Here is a 22420-nt window from a genome sequence, read left to right as displayed (position 1 = left end):
ATAATCAATTAAAGTCGTTTAATTAAGAATCACATTTCACGTCATGCATTTCACAGACCAAGTGAATGGGAAATTTGAAGATGGAAAGAGAAGGCTTATGTAGGCATTAATATGGAAATTTTTTTCTAAGCATTGGTAAAATAATAAAAGACAAAGAATAGATATGACTTCATAAAATTTTAACACTTGTGCACATAAAATATGCACTTTAAATGATAATAAAGGCAAAGAGCAAATTAGAAACAAACATTTGATCTAAATATAACTGTTAAAACCTTTAAGTACACATAAAAATTTATAAGAAAATCACCAAGCCTTCAACAGAAAAAAGATCAAAGTCACTAAAAACATGTTCTCAAAAAAAGATGCAGAATTGGTAACCTACTGCATAATGCGTTGTCATTAGTGATTATTTTGTCCTTGCTATCCATAAATCTACTCTCCATTTGCTAACTCTCTCTAAATAATCACACTCATATCTGTGTTTTCAATTACTACACAGATGGCCCCCATATTTGTATCTACAGCTGAGAATTTTTCTTTATGCTTCAAATGGTGCTGGATATAAACAGGCATACTTGAAAGTTGTTTCTCCCCCGAGTTTCTTAAAGGCAACTCACATTTAATACATCCAAATAAATTCTACGATGCTATCACTCACAAAACGTCTTCGCCTCCTGATCTCCATCCATCCCATGATAAAATCCAGAAAACAGTCATCCTTGATTCCACCCTTTCCCTCATCCTGAATGCCCAAGACGTCACCAACTCCCATCCAATGACCCTCCACGTACTACCATCTTTTATGTCAAATATCTTCTTATTTTGTTTCCATAAATCCACAAGGGCTTCCTTCTGCTCTGTTTTCCAAATTTAAGAAATAACAAAACTCTTTTTTAAGTCACATCAGATATTATCATTCTGTATTTAAGTCTCTTCAATGGCATCTATTTAGGTTCTAAGACACTGATGTAAATAGGGCCTAATTTTTTGTACTGACTTATCTATTTCTTCATCTTCAAATGCACCAAAATTGTCAAATCGCACTCTGCTTCAAGTGCACTGGTCTTGCTACCAAAGAACAATGCTTTCTCCTACCGCAGAGCCTTTTATACATTTTTCTTCCCAGAATACTTCTTTGCTCTTTTTTGTCTAGTAAGCCTTACTCCTCCTTTAGTTCGAAGTTTATTGAGCACGTCTTCATGACAGTTTTACAGGAGCCGCAGAGGAGGTTTGACTTCCCTGTCGTGATCTCTCCTATCATTTTGTACTCTCATTCATAGCACTGACCACAGTTGTCATTTTACACTTATTTGTGGGATCGTTTGATTCATTTCCCTCTTCTTCATTTTGTTGTAAATTTCAGAAACACAGAAACCCAACCATATTGTTACCCCAGTCCCTGGCCCCATAAGACATTAACCACAACCCTGCTCAGAACAACCCTGACACGGTCCCTTTAGCTTACAGGAAACCACAATGAATGGTAGGAGGAGAAGGCTGAGATGTGTAGTGGAAACCAGTTAAAACCAGTTGAAAGAAACATGGCAGTCTAACTTGACCTGACACAGATCCCGAAGCTCATTAATTGCTCATTGTAATACATTACCATGCTACATAACATATCCACTGGTGCCATGACAGTTTACAATTGCCATGACAATGGCAGGATATAACTAAATAAGGAAAGAAGAGAGGTGGTACCCTTTTCCCCAGAAAAGCCTGCACATTTCCCCAAATAACTGTGAATATTCCCTCCCTTCCTTACCTAGAACCCTTATAACAGCTGCCTAATCATCCCAGGAGCTGCAAAGTTGATTTGTGAACATAGTTCCACTTCTCCATTCTTTGGCCATTGAATAAAAGCTTGTGCTGTTGAACGCTCAACTTTGGTTACATTTCAAATCCATGACACCAAATAGAATAGAACGCTCCAAAGAAGGGACAGATTGTGGGTATGAGGCCCAACCATGGGCTCCTCCTCGGAATGTGGCTCAGACTCTCATCAGAGTGAGGTGAAATTGGGAACAATATCTGTGTACTGATTGTATCTCCAGTGTTGAACAGTCACTGGTAAAAGAAGATCAATAAACCTTTGATCTACAAGTAAATAAAATTTAATTTGTATATAAAATAGGATTACAAATAATAATTAAATTCCATTCGGTAAAAGAGCAATCAAATTATTAGCTTTAGATATTGCTGGTGGGAGTGAAACTTAGTACCACCTTTCTGGAAACCATACTGACTGAAACACAATGCTTAAAATTGTTCACAAGATTTATCTCAGTAATTTTATTTCACGTGTTGAAATCTCTAGAATAGAAAAAGACAGTGCACCTTCCTAATTAGTTGAAGGAAAAAAATGACAAAATACAAAGGAAATATTCAGAAATACTGGCAAAGTTGTGAATGCACATACGTACATATTCACACACAAACAATAAACATTTCAACATTATATATTATGATGAAAGTAATAGAAACATTTTAAAAGTTTTAAAAATATTTTAATGAGAAATTTAATAGATTGCATAAGATGATGAAGGATTTAAAATTTAGACATGGTAAAATTATACATATATATTTAGATTAGTAGGACTGAGACTAAAAGAAATTGTATTAAAATATGAATAGTAATATCTGCCTCTGAATTTTGATAATTATTTCTTCATTTTTATACTTTTTTGGATTTATTTTCCATGTATTTTTCGACAAACATGGCTTACTGCTATTTCTATAAACTATAACAATTATAACTAGCAAAACAATATGTAAAATATATACACAAAATTTATATATATATTTCAAATATCTATACATTTTAAATACTTATTTATATATATATATTTCAAATATCTATACATTTTAAATACTTATATATTTTTAAAACTTAAACAAGAATATATATATGTTTTAAAGAATCACCCAGATTTGCTATTTCACATTTCAGGCTAAAGAAACTGGTCTAATAAATCTGACAAGATTAATTCAACTGGCATAGGCTATTTTCTGTTTTCAGACTATAGTACTTTTCTCATTCTTTATGAATTCTTAAATTCAATAAGGAGCCTTCTACAGCTTTCCTAATGAATCTTTAGATTCATGCCAGCTATACATTCTGATTTATATACATTTAAATTACTTAAAATCAGTGAAGCAAACATAGCCATGATTGCTAAATGCCAAGTCGTAGAAATTCTGTATTACTCCCACTAACTCTTTTCATTCGATATCTTAAAAACAAATGCTGATAGAGTTGGGCAAAAAAAGAGTGTTCATATGCATAGAAGAATTAAGTTGTGGGAGAAGCTAGAGATAGTCTCTGTCTCATGAAGTCTCACACATTTGTGGCAATGTCTCCTCATTTCATATTTTTTAACTTACTTTTTCCAGTAAAAATTACACACATTAATTTTCTACTTAAGGGAATTTTCCCTAGCTGGACGCCTTTAAAATATGAGTTCTAGTTGTATCCTAAAAATAGCTTTTTTCACCAGGTTAAAAATTGAGGCTGGATAATTTAGTCAACACAATCATTATTATGGATATGTATAGATGCACATTTAATGAGATCCAAGAAGCATCTTAAGGACTTCAGACAATGTTCTTTATTTCTGATGGGCTAAGATAGAATCTATTCCAGGTAACAACATGTTCTTTCTCTGTGAACACTGGATTTTTTTTAGCAATCACAAGGAGACCATAGTACAAAATAAGATATAGGCTGTTCATCCTCAAGAGACAAATTACTTACTCTACTAATTTCTCAGCCCTCTACCAGCTGATATAAGTTCTAATCACAGGAGTGAAAAAAATCATGAGGTTCTGTGGTCTTTATGCCATGCATACTTGCTATTTTGTAATAGTTTTGTTAGAGAACATAGAAAGTTTACTGTTCAATGCCACAAATGAGAAGAAACAACAACAGCGAATATAATTGGGTGTTGGAAGCTGTCATTGTCAATAACATTAGACATACCGTAAAGGAGGAAAGTTACCTAAAGAGAGGAATGGTGTGACCCAGTTTTGTCCATGGAGATCAATTTTGGATTTTTTTTATCCTTTCAGAAAGAAAAGTTAAAAAGCATTGCAAGAAATAATGAAGACTATTTCACAAAAATGAAATGTTTAATTTATCAGGAAAATACCTCAAATCTAAATATATACATACCCAAGCATATAGCATCAAAGTATACAAGGCAAAAATGAACAGAACTACTAAGGGAAGGCAAATTAATATAGTGGGAGAATTTAAGAGTTAACAGTCTATTCCAGTTATTGAGGAAAACATAGAAAAAATTAAGCAAGGTCAAATAAAAGCTAAATATCCATTATTTAGCAAGTAAAAAGATGGAAATAATAAAAGATAGAGTGGAAATTAATAAAATACAAGATAAATATACAAAAGAGAAAATCAACAAGTTAAACATTAGCTTTTTGAAAAGATCAATAAAATTGATAAAACTCTGGCAAGACTAACGAGATACAGAGAAAGAGAGAAAGAGATCTTATTACTGATATCAGGAATAAATAAAGAACCTTAATTGCTTCACTTTAGGCCCAGGAGACAAGAAGAGAATAAGATACTGTGTGCAAACTTATTCCAACAAATGCACGTATGAAAAAAACCCAGCAACTTATGTACTCTTATGCTTACTACAGATATCAAATTAGTAATTATACATTTTAGCACAGTAAAAGCTCCATGGTCAGAGGTCTTCACCAGGGAAATCTACCAAGTATTTAAAGAAAACATAATTCAAATCTTAAATTCTTTCAGAGACTAGAATAAGAAAGCACCCTTTAACTTAATTTGTATGGCAATCATGACCTTGATACTAAACTGACACATAATGGACAAGTACAGATGAAGTAAATGAAGAAATAGTAGATAAAAAATCCTAAATGAAATATAAGCAAACACAAAACATCAATATATAAACAGGATTCAATGATGTTACCAAGATTTATCCTAAAAAAGGGCAATCAAGTAGCATCATATCACTAGACTAAAGAAGAAAATTACTTTATTATCTAAATAGACTTTAAGAGCATTTCTCAAAATTCTTACCACCATAGAATGGAACTTTCTTGGCTGGATAAAGAATATTTCACCAGAACAACAACAAAAAAAACAAAAAAAGAAAGACGAAAAATAGCAACAATCAAAAAAAAAACTATAGAAAACATCATACTGAAAGTGAAACACTGAAATCTTTCCACATGCAATCCAGGATAAGAAAAGATACTCAAAATTACCACCTTTATTCAATATTGGAAAAGTGCTGTAAAGCACTAAAATAAATTAAAAGTCTAAAGATTGGGAACACAGACAAAGTCTCTAAGTGTTCACATATGATAGGATTGTGTGTTTGTTTGGAAATTCAATAGAATCTACAGATTACATTTTAGAATTAATTCGAAAGTTCAGCAAGGTTTTGATTACAAGTGCAATATTCAGAAATGAACTACAAAATAAGGTATAATTTGCAATCGTATGAAAAATATCAAGTATCTAGAAATAAATTTAGCAAAAGAAGTACATAAGTTCAAAAAATAATACTGTAAAAATTTAATGAAGGGATTAAAGATGGTTCAAAGACATAGACATGATAAGGTTTGCACTGTGGAGCAATGAATAATCTACATTTTTTTCCAGTAATGATACAGAAACATTTATATACTCATACGAAAATTATAGTTCCTCTAATACATACTATGAAAAATTCATTGTAAATGAGAATGCCCAATAATAAAGATTTTAAAAGAAACCATAGGAGGCTATCTTTATAAACTTATAGAGGACTACTTGAAAAAGTATAATTTACTCATTCTGTTTATTATTATAAAAGTATCAGAAAAACTTATTAAACTATTGAAAATCATACACATTGACCCGAGATGATGGCCATGATATATTAAATAATAAAAGGAAGTAAAAGGTATAAAGTCATAGTAATCAACGTCATGTGGATTGCTCTAAGAGAGGTATATAGATTAATGGAACAGAATTAAAAGTCTGGAAATAAACTTCATATTTATGGTCAACTGATTTTTGAAAAAGGTAAAAAAATAATTCAATGGAGAAAGGATAGTCATCTCACCAAATGGTGCTGGGAAAATTACACATCTTCATTCAAATAAGTACATTTTTTTCAAAATAAATAAAAGAAAACTGACACCTGTGCCTAACACCATGTAGATAATTAACTAAAAATGGGTCAAAAACCTAAATGAAAGCACTGTATAAAAATATTCTGGACAAAAAACATAGGAAGAACTCTTCATAACCTTGGGTAGGTGAATAATTCTTAGCTATGATCCCAAAATAATAATCCACACAAGAAATAATTGATAAATTGGACTTTATCAAAATCAAAAAGTTTTGCATCTCAAAGAATACCATTATTAAAACGGAAATGCAAGTGACAGACTGGGAGAAAATATTTTCAAATTATATATTTGGTAAAGGAATTGTATCCAGGATATATAATAATTTTTACAGCTTGATAAATAAGAAGACAAAACAATGGATTTAAAGATGGGCAAAAAGTTGAATGAACATTTTGCCAAAGAAGACACACATGGGGCTGGCCCAGTGGTGCAGTGGTTAAGTGCGCATGTTCCACTTTGATGGCTGGGGGTTCTCCGGTTTGGATCCCGGGTGTGAACATGGCACCGCTTGGAAAGCCATGCTGAAGTAGGCGCCCCACATATAAAGTAGAGGAAGATGGGCAAGGATGGGCTCAGGGTCAGTCTTCCTCAGCAAAAAGAGGAGGATTGGCAGCAGTTTTTGCTCAGGGCTAATCTTCCTCAAGAAAAAAAAAAAAAAAAACAAGACACATAAATAGTTAATAAACACCTTAAAAGATACTCACCATCTTTAGTCGTTAAGGAAATGCAAATTAAAAGAGCAATGAACTAATACTGCTTACCCAATAGAATGACTATAATAAAATGTCGTCTTGTCAGATGATAAGTATTGGCAAAGAAGCAGAGAAACTGGAACCCTAATATAGTGCAGATAAGAAGGTAAAATGTAAAAAACACTTTAAAAAACAATTTAGCAGTTTTTTAAAAATCTATACATAAATTTGCCATGTGACTCAGCAATATTATTCCTAAGAATTTAACAAGAGAAAATACATATCTACACAAACACATCATAGGAATGCATATAGTAGCACTATTTATAATAACTGAAAAATGAAAATGATCCAAATATTTATAAACTAATGAATAGAAAAGTAATAGTATCCATACAATAAAATATGATTCAGCAACAGCTAGGAATGAACTCCTGATGCATGCTAAAACAGCTTTTTGATGTTTTTGTTTGTTTATTTTGATGAACCTCAAAAACAATATGCTAAATAAAGAAGTCAGACTCAGAAGACCACAGATTATACGATTTTATTTACACGAAATGTTCAGAAAAAGGCACATTTATAGAGACATAAAATGGATCTATGGTTACCTGTTGTGAAAATAGGAGCAGAGATTAACTGCAAAAGAGCATAAAGGAGATTTATGGGTTGATGAAAATGTCCAAAAACAGAATTGTGGTGATGGTTGCACAATTCTATTATTTACCAAAATAATGAAATTGTCCACTTACAGTGGATAATTTTATAACATGTGAATTATATCTCAATTAAGCTGTTAACAAAACAAAACAAAAGAAAAAAGGTGAAAAAAAAAGAAAAAAGGTGAAATACAATGTGTATATGATTACCCCATATTGATAGAAACAAAAAGTGAATACACGTGTGTGTACAAAGGTATGGACAAAATTCACATTGTAAGTGAGGTTAATTTGATGTAGGGTTAAAAAAAACAATTATTAATATTTTCTTGTTTGCCTATGTTGTTCAATATGTGTAAATGAGCATTGTTTTATATATTAAAAGATCCAGAAGGTTAAAATACTTAAGTAAATCTTTATAGGTCTAGATTGTATTAAAAGACTACATTATTAATTTTGTTCGCGTTGAATGATAAACTCTGATGCTTTCTCTGATATATATACATACATGTATCAGAATGGAACATATATATTCTATGCCAAACAAGTGAAAGAACAATAATTCCTGAAGCCCTTTTATTATTATTATTATTTTCTATTTATTTGTTTTATTTCCCTGAAGACTGTCTTCTGTCAATTTCCACTGGCCCTCTTTTACCACACCTTTTTATATACGTACATGTATAGTATCTGCACAAATTCTGTAATCACAGATAGAATTTCCAGTAGAATGCTTAAATATTGTTGCTGATTCTTAGATAATAATAGCATACATTTGTTCAATAAATTTTTATTGCAAACCTATTATCTTCAATCTCTATGCAATTCAATCCTCGAAAAGATTTTTTTTTTTTTTAAAAAAACACCTATAATGGTGGGGTTTTGTACAATGGTACAACTGTCAAAAATACATACTCCTGGGGCTGCCCTGTTCCTGAGTGGTTACAGTTCTGTGGGTTCTGCTTCTGTGGCTTGTGTTCATGGGTTCAGATGCTGGGTGCGGACCGCTCCACTCATCAGCCACGCTGTGGAGGCATCCCACAGTGCAGATGTTACTCATAGCACAGATGGCACAGATGTTAGCTCAAGGAGAATCTTCCTCAAGAAAAATAAAAGAAAGAGGAAGATGATTGGCAATGGATGTTAGGTGAGGGCCAATCAGCCTCACCAAAGTATTTATATATGCACACTCCTGATCTGTCTTTCCATGTGATTCTCATTACAGGAGCATTAACATGCAGGTTTTTAAGTTTGCTCAGTGGAGCAACCAAGGTGAACCATACACAGCTAGTTTACCAGAGAACACCAGGGAAATAGACAGCTAATAAGAGTGCTCCTAGAGTCAGACAGAACCTCAAAGACTTCCCTCAAAAACTGTCTCTGCAAAGGGCCTCAAATTTAATCAGATCAAATTGTGGAGCAATTTATAACCTACAGTATTGTCAAAAACCACTGTTCAGTATTCTCCTAGAAGATTTAGCCAGGGCAATTAGACAAGATAATTAATGAAACGACATCCAGATTTGAAATGAGAATGTAAAACTATCTCCATTTACAGATGACATCATCTTGTATACAGAAAATTTTGTTATGTGTGTATATATAGAATCTAAACATGTTTAGAAAATTCTTTCTCAGAATTGGAGAAAATATTTGCAAATCACATATCTGATAAGGGACTCATGTCGAGAATACACATAAAATATTCTTGAACACAATAAAAAATAAAAGGACCCATAAGCCTGTTTAACATAAGCAAAGGATTTGAAAAGATATTTCTCCAGAAAAGATAAACAAGTGGTCAATAAGTTCATGAAAAGATGCTTGACATCATTAATAATTAAGGAAGGCAAATCAAAACCACAATAAGATACCACTTCACATTTGCTAGGATGGCTAGACTCAAAAAGTCAGATTATGACAAGTGTTAGTGAAGATATGCAAAAATCTTCCTTGGCAGCTGGTGGGAATGTAAAATGATGCAGCTGCTTTGGAAAACAGGCTGGCAGTTCCCCCAAAGGTTAAATATCGAGTTATATGACCCAGCGACTCTACTCCTAAGTATATACCCAAGTGCATATTCAATGAAAACATGTCCATATAAAAACTAGTATGTGAATATTCATGAAAGCATTATTCACAATAGCCAAAAAGTAGAAACAACCCAAATGTTCATCAGCTTATAAACAGACAAAATAGGGTATATCCATAGGATGAAATACTATTGGCAATAAAAATGAGTGAAGTACTTAGTGACGAATGATACAACAGGAAGAATCTTGAAAGTAGTATGCTAAGTGAAAGAAGCCAGTTACAGAAGACCACACATTATGTGACTCCATTATATGAAATGTCCAGTACAGGCAAATCTATAGAGACAGAAAGTAGGTTAGAAGTTGCCTAGAACTTGGCGGTAGTCGTGGAGGTGGTGGGGGGGAGGGGACGAAGGGAAAAAGTATGTGACTGCTAATGGGTGCAGGATTTTTTTGAGAGATGATTAAATGTTCTAAAATTGATCGTGGTGATGCTTGCACAACTCAGTGAATGTAGTAAAAACCATTGAATTGTACGCTTTGTTTATTTATTTACTTTTAAAGATTGGAACCTGAGTTAACGTCTGTTGCCAATCTTCTTTTTTTTTCCTTGCTCTCCCCAAAGCCCCCCAGTATATAGCTGTATATTCTAGTTGTAGGTCCTTCTGGTTCTGCTATGTGGGACACTGCCTCAGCATGCTGATGAGCAGTGCTAGGTACACACCCAGGATCCGAACTGGTGAAACCCAGGGCTGCCCAAGCAGAGAGAGTGAACTTAACCACCGGGCCACAGAGCCAGCCCCTGAACTGTATACTTTAAATAGGTGAGCTGTATGGTTTGTGAATTATATCTCAATACAGCTATAGTTAAAATGTTTTATAGCATAAAACAGTTCTAAATGATATGAAATATGTGCACAGCTAACTTTGTTTTCCATCCTACATTTGTCCTTGGGAAATCCTATTTCTCTTATTTGAATCTCAAGTGAGAATTCCTTGTATTCAAAGTTTTCAATATTCCACTGTTGGGCTTGTCTCACCCTCATCTCCCGCTCCCTCATAGGCCCCTCCTGGAACATTAGGTTAACTCATGCAAGCGTAGGTAGACTGGGAGAGGCCATTCAGGGTCTGTACTTGGCATCTCTGCTTGTTGTGTGTTGTTGATACTCCCTTTTCTTCTTTTGATGCTCAACCCGCTTCCTTTGGCCCTATTGTATCAACGGACGTCACGGAGCCTCTGGTGCATGTGTCCCCGGACCTCTCCAGAAACAGCTCATTCAAAAATTAGGTGGCTTTTTCTCTATATGGTTCAATCTTTTCAGCTCCGAATAATAAGTACATCAGTCATAGCTATAGTTTGCTCTGTTTCAGTCCTGGTATCATTCTTCAAAACTTTGAGCGGGTAATACCATAATATTATCACTATCACGGCTGTTTATTAATCATCTGCAGTGTTCCATGCGTTTCCTAGGCTCTTGGCATTCCAAAATGAAAGAATTTTTCTCTTTTCACCCGTCTAAAGGGCAAAAAAGTTTGAAATCTTTGTGCTAAAGACATGCATAAGGTGATAATCGAGCTAGAGGAGGGATTGTTGAATTTAGCCTGAGAGAGGTGAAGGTTTTACCCAAAGAAGCTTCCAAGAAGAAACAATTGAGATAAGTCTTGGAAGAGTGAAGTGTCTTGAAACATAAATTGAGAGTCAATCTGAGTCCCACTTGCCCTCTTCCAGAAAATTGTACTCTTTGACTCTTAACTTTCTTCAGCACACTCTTCCTCATTCTGTGTTACCCTGCTTGAGGAATTAAGCTGCTGGTCTTTATCTTCTTTTGTGCAAAGTTTTTAATCTTCATGCACCTGCTCTCAGGATCCCCTGTGCTGGCTGCTGTATGATGAAAGGGTCTTCATTTATTAGTACCAACAGACTCAGGGCATGTCAGGCATTTAAGCTTGGTTCAGCCTAGGAAAACTTGGGTGACAAAATTGAGCATATATTAAGTTTGCATAATAAAGTTCTGTTTTTAAGCTGCCCATCTATTAGATATAAAATCAGTTTATACTGAATGAAATTTATATTAGTATATGTGGATGCCACATATAGCCTTTTTGTCCTCTGTGTTCAATAAAAAATGCAATATAGATGAATTTAGTAGAAGACACACCACTCTTAGAAGCAAACCCAGAACATAAATGGCTGAAGTGTTCTTCATTGAGCAAAATCATCTTTGAATAAATTATGAACACATCTCAGTGGCCACGTGTTAGCTGTGTGATTTTTGGGCATGTCATCTAATCTCTTTGAGCTAACATCCCTGATTTGTTAAAAGGTAATAGTGATACCTACTTCATCGGGTTTGTGTCAATCACATTTCAGTCAGGAAAGCATCTCACATATTATTAGTAGGAAGGGTGTAAATGCTTACACAATTCTTGGAAAGTCTGAGGAAATGAAGGTCAGGGAAGCCACCATCACCAATGTCAGTTACCGGCACAGAAATAGATGATTATGACGAGCTCAGCCCATGGCCAATTTCAGCATCTCTGGGAAAGCTTCTCCAGATGGTCTCAGCCTGCATCTGTGATGCCGGTTCTTCTCAAGAATCTCATCTGAAAGCTGCATTGAACCTCGCATCTTCCCAGGGGCAACTGTCTCTGGAGAATAATGATCTGTCTTTCCTGCTTTTTTTTTTTTTTTTTTTTTTTTTTTTTTTTTTTTTATTAATGTTATGATAGATTACAACCTTGTGAGATTTCAGTTGTACATTTTTGTTAGTCATGTTGTGGGTACACCACTTCCCCCTCCGTACCCTCCCCCCACCCCCCCTTTTCCCTGGTAACCACCAATCAGATCTCCTTCTCAATATACTAATTTCCACCTATGAGTGGAGTCATATAGAGTTCGTCTTTCTCTGACTGACTTATTTCGCTTAACATAATACCCTCGAGGTCCATCCACATTGTTGTGAATGGGCCAATTTCGTCTTTTTTTATGGCTGAGTAGTATTCCATTGTGTATATATACCACATCTTCTTTATCCAATCATTAGTTTCTGGGCATGTAGGCTGGTTCCACGTCTTGGCTATTGTAAATAATGCTGCAATGAACATAGGGGTGCAACGGACTCTTGAGATATCTGATATCAGGTTCTTAGGATAGATACCCAGTAATGGGATGGCTGGGTCATAGGGTATTTCTATTTTTAACTTTTTGAGAAATCTCCATACTGTTTTCCATAGTGGCTGTACCAGTTTGCATTCCCACCAACAGTGTATGAGGGTTCCTCTTTCTCCACAACCCCTCCAACATTTGTCGTTCTTGGTTATGGATGTTTTTGCCAATCTAACGGGGGTAAGGTGATATCTTAGTGTAGTTTTAATTTGCATTTCCCTGATGATTAGCGATGATGAACATCTTTTCATGTGTCTATTGGCCATATTCATATCTTCTTTTGAGAAATGTCTGTTCATGTCCTCTGCCCATTTTTTGATCGGGTTGTTTGTTTTTTTGTTGTTAAGCAGTGTGAGTTCTTTGTATATTATGGAGATTAACCCTTTGTCGGATAAGTGGCTTGTAAATATTTTTTCCCAATTAGTGAGCTGTTTTTTTGTTTCAATCCTGTTTTCCCTTGCCTTGAAGAAGCTCTTTAGTCTGATGAAGTCCCATTTGTTTATTCTTTCTATTGTTTCCCTCAACTGAGGAGTTACAGTGTCTGAAAAGATTCTTTTGAAACTGATGTCAAAGAGTGTACTGCCTATATTCTCTTCCAAAAGACTTATTGTCTCAGGCCTAATCTTTAGGTCTTTGATCCATTTTGAGTTTATTTTGGTGTGTGGAGAAAAAGAATGGTCAATTTTCAATCTTTTGCATGTGGCTGTCCAGTTTTCCCAGCACCATTTGTTGAAGAGACTTTCTTTTCTCCATTGTAGGCCCTCTGCTCCTTTGTCGAAGATTAGCTGTCCATAGATGTGTGGTTTTATCTCTGGGCTTTCAATTCTGTTCCATTGATCTGTGGACCTGTTTTTGTACCAGTACCATGCTGTTTTGATCACTGTAGCTTTGTAGTATGTTTTGAAATCGGGGATTGTGATTCCGCCGGCTTTGTTTTTCTTGCTCAGGATTGCTTTAGCAATTCGCGGTCTTTTGTTGCCCCATATGAATTTTAGGATTGTTTGTTCAATTTCTATGAAGAATGTTCTTGGGATTCTGATTGGGATAGCATTGAATCTGTATATTGCTTTAGGTAGTATGGACATTTTAACTATGTTTATTCTTCCGATCCATGTGCAAGGGATGTCTTTCCATCTCTTTATGTCATCGCCTATTTCTTTCAAGAGAGTCTTGTAGTTTTCATTGTATAGATCCTTCACTTCCTTGGTTAAGTTTATCCCAAGGTATTTTATTCTTTTCGTTGCTATTGTGAATGGGATAGAGTTCTTGAGTTCTTTTTCTGTTAGTTTATTGTTAGTGTATAGAAATGCTACTGATTTATGCACGTTAATTTTATACCCTGCTACTTTGCTGTAGTTGTTGATTATTTCTAATAGTTTTTCTGTGGATTCTTTGGGGTTTTCTATGTATAAGATCATGTCGTCTGCAAACAACGAGAGTTTTACTTCTTCGTTACCTATTTGGATTCCTTTTATTTCTTTTTCCTGCCGAATTGCTCTGGCCAGCACCTCCAGAACTATGTTGAATAGGAGTGGTGAAAGTGGGCACCCTTGTCTTGTTCCTGTCCTCAGAGGGATGGCTTTCAGCTTTTGTCCATTGAGTATGATGTTGGCTGTGGGTCTATCATATATGGCCTTTATTATGTTGAGGTACTTTCCTTCTATACCCATTTTACTGAGGGTTTTTATCATAAATGGGTGTTGGATCTTGTCGAATGCTTTCTCTGCATCTATTGAGATGATCATGTGGTTTTTGGTTTTCATTTTGTTAATGTAGTGTATCACGTTGATTGACTTGCGGATGTTGAACCATCCCTGTGTCCCTGGTATAAATCCCACTTGATCATGGTGTATAATCTTTTTGATGTATTGCTGTAATCGGTTTGCCAAAATTTTGTTGAGGATTTTTGCATCTATGTTCATCAGTGATATCGGCCTGTAGTTCTCCTTCTTTGTGTTGTCCTTGTCAGGTTTGGGGATCAGAGTGATGTTGGCTTCATAGAATGTGTTAGGGAGTTCTCCATCTTTCTCAATTTTCTGGAACAGTTTGAGGAGAATAGGTATTAAGTCTTCTTTGAATGTTTGGTAGAATTCTCCAGAGAAGCCGTCTGGTCCTGGACTCTTGTTTTTGGGGAGGTTTTTGATTACCGTTTCTATTTCCTTACTTGTGATTGGTCTATTCAGATTCTCCATCTCTTCCTGATTCAGTTTGGGGAGATTGTAGGAGTCTAGGAATTTGTCCATTTCTTCCAGGTTGTTCAATTTGTTGGCATATAGTTTTTCATAGTATTCTCTTATGATCTCTTGTATTTCATTGGTATCTGTTGTGATTTCTCCTCTGTCATTCCTGATTTTATTAATTTGCGATTTCTCTCTTCTTTTCTTGGTGAGTCTGGCTAGGGGTTTGTCAATTTTGTTAATTCTTTCGAAGAACCAACTCTTTGTTTCATTGATCCTTTCTATTGTCTTTTTTGTTTCAATATCGTTTATTTCTGCTCTTATTTTTATTATTTCCCTCCTTCTACTGACTCTGGGCCTTGTTTGTTCTTCTTTTTCTAGTTCTGTTAGGTGTCGTTTGAGGTTGCTTACGTGAGCTTTTTCTTGTTTAGTGAGGTGAGCCTGTATTGCGATGAATTTCCCTCTTAGGACTGCTTTTGCTGCATCCCAAATGATTTGGTATGTCGTGTTCTCATTTTCATTTGTCTCCAGATAATATTTGATTTCTTCTTTAATTTCTTCAATGATCCATTGTTTGTTGAGAAGCGTGTTGTTTAGTCTCCACATTTTTGCACCTTTCTCTGCTTTTTTCTTGTAGTTGATTTCTAGTTTAATAGCGTTATGATCAGAAAAGATGCTTGATATTATTTCAACTCTCTTGTATTTATTGATGTTTGCTTTGGTTCCCAAAATATGGTCAATCCTTGAGAATGTTCCATGTGCACTTGAGAAGAATGTGTAACCTGCTGTTTTTGGATGAAGTGTTCTATATATATCTATTAAGTCCATCTGGTCTAATTTTTCATTTAATTCTATTATTTCCTTGTTGATTTTCTGTCTGGATGTTCTGTCCATTGGTGTTAATGGTGTGTTGAGGTCCCCTACTATTATTGTATTGTTGTTGATGTCTTCTTTTAGATCTATTAAGAGTTGCTTTACAAATTTTGGTGCTCCTGTGTTGGGTGCGTATATATTTATAAGTGTTATGTCTTCTTGGTGGAGAGTCCCTTTTATCATTATATACTGTCCCTCTTTGTCTTTCTTTATCTGTTTTGCTTTGAAATCTACCTTGTCTGATATTAGTATAGCGACACCTGCTTTCTTTTGTTCATTATTAGCTTGGAGTATTGTTCTCCATCCCTTCACTCTGAGTCTGTGTTTGTCTTTGGGGCTGAGGTGGGTTTCCTGGAGGCAGCATATTGTTGGATCTTGTTCTTTGATCCATCCTGCCACTCTGTGTCTTTTGATTGGGGAGTTCAATCCGTTTACATTTAGAGTGATTATTGAGACGTGGTGGCCTACCACTACCATTTTGTGTCTTGTTTTCCGGTTTTCTTCAGTTTCCTTTGTTTCTCGTCCCATGGTTTAATCTGTTCTGATGTAGAGCTGCTACTCTCTGTTGTTGTCCTTCTACTTATCTCCTCTGCTCTTGGTTTTGTAGTCCCTTTCCTTTTTTGGATTTTTCAGGAATGAGGGTTTTCCTGAGGATTTCCTGAAGAGGAGGTTTTGTGGCAATGAACTCCCTTAATTTTTGTTTATCTGGGAAAGTTTTTATTTCTCCGTCGTATTTGAAGGATATTTTCGCTGGGTAGAGAATTCTCGGCTGTAGGTTTTTGTCCTTCAGATTTTTGAATATATCATTCCACTCTCTTCTAGCCTGTAAAGTTTCTGCTGAGAAATCTGCTGATAGCCTGATGGGGGTTCCTTTGTAGGTTAGTTTCTTTTGCCTGGCTGTCCTTAATATTTTCTCCTTGTCGTTGACTTTTGCTAGCTTCACTACTATATGGCGTGGAGTTGGTCTTCTTGCATTGATAAAGTTTGGAGATCTATTGGCTTCTGTCACCTGAAGATCCATCTCCCTCACCAGATTTGGGAAGTTCTCAGCCATTATTTCTTTGAATAGGTTTTCTGCCCCTTTCTCCTTCTCTTCTCCCTCTGGTATACCTATAATCCTTACGTTGCATCTCCTAATTGTGTCTGATAATTCTCGGAGAGTTTCTTCATTTCTTTTAAGTCTTGCTTCTCTCTCCTCCTCTGCCTGCAACAATTCTATATTGCCATCTTCCAAATTGCTAATTCTTTCCTCCATATTATCGGCCCTACTGTTCAGAGCATCTAGATTTTTCTTAATCTCCTCTATTGTGTTCTTCATTTCCAGTATTTCTGTTTGGTTCTTCTTTATCGTATCAAACTCTTTTGTGACATAGCTCCTGAACTCGTTGAGTTGTCGGTCAGAATTCTCTCTTAACTCAGTGAGTATTTTAATGATGGCTGTTTTGAAGTCATCATCATTTAGGTTATATATCTCATTTTCTTTGGGATTGTTTTCTGTGTATTTGTTACTTTCTTTCTGTTCTGGAGATTTGATGTATTTTTTCATATTGCTTGATGATGTTGATTTGTGCCTCCGCATGGAGATAGAGTTTAGTTGCTCCTTTCACTTGTTTCAGCTGCTGCGGTGGGGGGAGCAGCTGTTTATACTTCACCAACCAGGAACCCTGTCCGTAGTTGCTAACTGGGCCTGGGCCCCTCTTCGTAGCCACAGTGGCCCTTTGGATTCCCTCCTCTGCCGTGGGGGCCGTCACGGGGGGCTTCAGACTGCAGGTGCCTACTGTTGTTGCCCACCTAGATGCGCTCTCTCCTTGGGGTCTGCAACGGTGTTATGGGCTTTTCCAGCGGCCAGGGGTGGGATCACTTTTATTTGTCGCTCGGTTGCTGTCGGCACCCACCAAATCTCACTTGTCCTCTATGGGTCGCAGGAGAGCTATTGGCATCTTCTACAGTCTGTGGTTAGTACACCTAGCTATGCTGCTTTTGCCCTGAGGTCTTCCAGCCTTGTGGCTGGCGGCTGGGTGCCTTCTACTGGTGCTGTGCCGAGGCTATCCCTAAGGCTTCTGTGAGCCTGTAGGGTTTCCCCCTAGGCTACTAAGCTGGGTCTCTGGAACTCTCTCCAGCCCCAGTCCTCTCCGAGATCTCCGGCAATCCCTAGCCTCACCTGGTGGGCAACGGCAGCTGGGGGTCGCCCCGCCCTCTGGGCTTCTCTCCGGGCCTCTGCCGGGAGCTCTGAATGCTCAGCGTGGCCCCTCTGCTACCGGCAGACAGAGAGTTTTGTCTGCTGCCCAGGCGGAGCTCCGGCGCTTCTCCACCGGATCGCCGGACCCGCCTTTGAAAGTTCCCCCGCCCCGGTCCTCTCCGAGATCTCCGGCAATCCCTAGTCCCACGGGGCGGGCAACGGCAGCTGGGGGTCGCCCCGCCCTCTGGGCTTCTCTCCGGGCCTCTGCCGGGAGCTCTGAATGCTCAGCGTGGCCCCTCTGCTACCGGCAGACAGAGAGTTTTGTCTGCTGCCCGGGCGGAGCTCCGGCGCTTCTCCACCGGATCGCCGGACCCGCCTTTGAAAGTTCCCCCGCCCCGGTCCTCTCCGAGATCTCCGGCAATCCCTAGTCCCACGGGGCGGGCAACGGCAGCTGGGGGTCGCCCCGCCCTCTGGGCTTCTGTCCGGGCTTGTGCCGGGAGCCCTGAGTGCTCAGCGTGGCCCCTCTGCTACCGGCAGACAGGGAGTTTTGTCTGCTGCCTGGGGGAGCTCCGGCACTTCCCCTCCGGGTCGCCGATCCGGCCTTTGAAAATTCCCCCGCCCCGGTCCTCTCCGAGATCTCCGGCAATCCCTAGTCCCACGGGGCGGGCAACGGCAGCTGGGGGTCGCCCCGCCCTCTGGGCTTCTCTCCGGGCCTCTGCCGGGAGCTCTGAATGCTCAGCGTGGCCCCTCTGCTACCGGCAGACAGAGAGTTTTGTCTGCTGCCCGGGCGGAGCTCCGGCGCTTCTCCACCGGATCGCCGGACCCGCCTTTGAAAGTTCCCCCGCCCCGGTCCTCTCCGAGATCTCCGGCAATCCCTAGTCCCACGGGGCGGGCAACGGCAGCTGGGGGTCGCCTCGCCCTCTGGGCTTCTGTCCGGGCTTGTGCCGGGAGCCCTGAGTGCTCAGCGTGGCCCCTCTGCTACCGGCAGACAGAGAGTTTTGTCTGCTGCCTGGGGGAGCTCCGGCACTTCCCCTCCGGGTCGCCGATCCGGCCTTTGAAAATTCCCCCGCCCCGGTCCTCTCCGAGATCTCCGGCAATCCCTAGTCCCACGGGGCGGGCAACGGCAGCTGGGGGTCGCCCCGCCCTCTGGGCTTCTGTCCGGGCCTCTGCCGGGAGCTCTGAATGCTCAGCGTGGCCCCTCTGCTACCGGCAGACAGAGAGTTTTGTCTGCTGCCTGGCGGAGCTCTGGCGCTTCCCCACCGGGTCGCCGGACCCGCCTTTGAAAGATCCCCCGCCCCGGTCCTCTCCGAGATCTCCGGCAATCCCTAGTCCCACGGGGCGGGCAACGGCAGCTGGGAGACCTCCGTGCCCACCGTGTCTCTCTCTGGGACCCTCCGGGCGCCCCGAGCACCAGGCCGGGTCTCCCCGCCAATGGCGGGGAGAGACTCTCCCCGCGGGCTCAGGTGTGCAACTCCAAAGTTTCCCTCTGCGTTTAGGAGTAATTGCGGGGGGTTTAAGTAGGGTTCTGGTCACCTGTTTCCACCGTCGCTCCTCTGTTGTGTTCTCGCTCCTGCCCTAGATGTGTGTGGATCCTCTGGGGGCGTCCGTTGGAAGAAAGCCGCTTGCGGGTACTAGGCTGCCCGTCGGGGTCGGAGAGTTTTCACCTATTTCCACATCCTCCCGGAGCAAAGTCCGTCCACCTTCCGATGTATAGTCGCGTGGGTGTCTCAGACGTCCTGAGATGCTGTCTGGATATCCTTTGTCAAGCGATAAGTGTCCAAATAATTGTAGACTCGAAGGGCGAGAGACAAAGAGGACTACTCACGGCGCCATCTTGGAAGCCAGTCCTGTCTTTCCTGCTTTTTATGCGGCAGACAGGATTTCTCGTTTCAGGCTCTAGGTCAGAACCACAGGTGTAAGTGAATTCAGTGAAACTTAGTTCCTGATATTTCTTGAAGTTGAAGAGAATTTAGATGCAGGTGGTGCTGACATTATAGGGCAACTGATTATTGAGCTATTAGATAAGATTAAAATGTAACATGTTTTATAGTCTCACATACAATATATATTTAATAAGTGGTGGTTATTATTATGAGGTAAAGTTATAATGTTATTATATTCTCCCAAAGCAACCTAATATACGCTTATTAATTATATACTGGAAAGACTTCCAAAATCCACTTTAACATTTACTGAAACTTCTACACCAGTTCTGTATGCCAATTTTTTTGGGTCTTATATCAAATAGGTAATTTAGAGCTCCAGGAAAAATTGTCTCAGTTATGATTTGGGAGTACTTTCACATATTAAAAACCAAGGCTTATTCTTTCAACATATTGTATCTACCATTTCTAAATCATAAAAGGAAAAAAGAAGATCTTTCAAGTACGCTGAACTTTAGTAGGCAACTGCATATTAATGGTTACATTTATAATGTCTGAGGAAAGTTGAAGAGGGTGCTTTAAATCCACTGCTCCCTAATTCTTTCAATATTCTTAACAGCCCATTTATTCCTCTGTATCATGAGAATTCCATTAATACCAATACATTAAATTATTTCAGTAAAATGTTTAAAGCACTTTTAAAATAAAGGCTGACTTCAACTTTTTTAGAGGGATTGTAGCTGACATTGAAAAACCAGAATAGAACTGATAATTGAATACTTCACACAGCACAAATACCTTTAGTAACCCTCTATAATTAGCAATTTAATTGTAACCTGCACTTCAGAAGATATCCAAAACCCTATATTCAACTTACAAATAATAAATCGAGCTCAAATTCCATCCACAGTGAATTATTGAAACTTGCAGAAGAACAAGTTATGTTTTTGCTTAACTTTTGAATAAATTAATAGTGTTAGCTACAATTTATAAAATGATATGACAGGCAGGGTTTCCTATATGCTCACTAATTTATGTCCAGAGACCCTTACCTGTACTATTGTGATAATGTCCTTTATACTGATGAAGAAACTGAATCAAAAGGGGGTGGAAACAACTTGCCAAAGCGTAAAAAGCAATCAAGCACGGGAGCTACGGGCAGTCTGATTCTAGAACCAACCACTCTAAACAGTTTGCTTCCACTATAAAAGATATCAGAGCCCAAAATTCTCATTATTCATGTGAATATATCTAGGCTGTATTTCCAGTCTATGAGTCAATAATCTTGCTACGATTAGAGAGCTGTCAAAAGTGCTATATTTTCTAACTATCTTAGGAAAATCTTTAGTATCCTAAACATCTTTAGTATACTTAGGTTAAATTTCATATAACCTTACTTTACAATATGGCAATGAATAGAAAAATGGAGAAAAGATCAGGATGTGAAAATGAAATAGAGAAAATACTAAGAGAATACTACGGACTGTTATTTTACATACAGATACATATCCTTGTTTCCTGACAGTTTATTTACTAATATTATCAAAAGAAGAATCAAAGATGACTTAAAACTGTTGCTTTGAATAAGTGGTGACATTGGCCAGCTGATGGCCGGGGCACGATGAAATTTCTCAGGAGCTGGACCTCTGTGATCTTCAGAATTAGGAAGCTCCAAGGTATTTCGGTTTATCAGTTATCATTGGGAATACACTGGACATAATTTCTTAGAAAACCAGAGAAATTCTTTATAGAACATCTGAGAAAATTTTGAGGATTAAAATTTTTTTTATGGGAGCAAAACTCGTAGTTCTTTTTGGTGGTATTCAAATTTCTACAGCTAACAAACTTGCAATGATGAGCAGCTGATGTGTTAAGTCTGGTGAACTGACTCCACCATCTGATACTCGATTTCTCCATAGCACTATCATTACATGATAAAAAAATAACGTGGGTTAATTAGGATTATCAAGATCTTGCATAACTTTTGGAACACAAGGACTAAAACATTAAAGAGCTCGCTGTTAGGATGCCAATATACAAGACAAATTTAAGATGTACTTAAAGTGTGATTCAGTTTTAATTGTTTTAAAAGTTTACTAATGGAGTTGCAATGAAGCTTTACTTATAACTAGATGACTGATTCTGAGCAGAGAGAATTTTTTAGAGCAGTGAAATTATTCTCTAAAACGGTGGATACATGTAGTTATGCGTTTGTCAAAACCCCTAGAATGTACATTAACAAGAGTGAAGCCTAATGTAAACTATAGACTTTTCCGTGATAATGATGTGTCACTGTAGGTTCATCAATTGTAACCAACGTCCCACGGTGAGTTGGGATGTTGATAGTAGGGGAGATGGTGCCTGTGTAGGAAAAGGAAGTACATGGAATCTCTCTGTACTTTCTTCTCAATTTTGCTGTGAACCAAAATCACTCCTAAAAGATAAAGTTTATTAATTAAAAAGACTTTACTAATGAAATTGCAATGAGGCTTTAATTACATTTGGATTAGTGATTCTTTCTAATGCTTTTTTTCTGCGTGGATTTTAAATCATAGCATTTTAGAATTAGGAAAGACTTTCA

Source organism: Equus caballus, chromosome 1, assembly GCF_041296265.1.
Source record: "Equus caballus isolate H_3958 breed thoroughbred chromosome 1, TB-T2T, whole genome shotgun sequence".
NCBI lineage: Eukaryota > Metazoa > Chordata > Mammalia > Perissodactyla > Equidae > Equus > Equus caballus.
Note: the sequence above shows the minus strand (reverse complement) of the source record.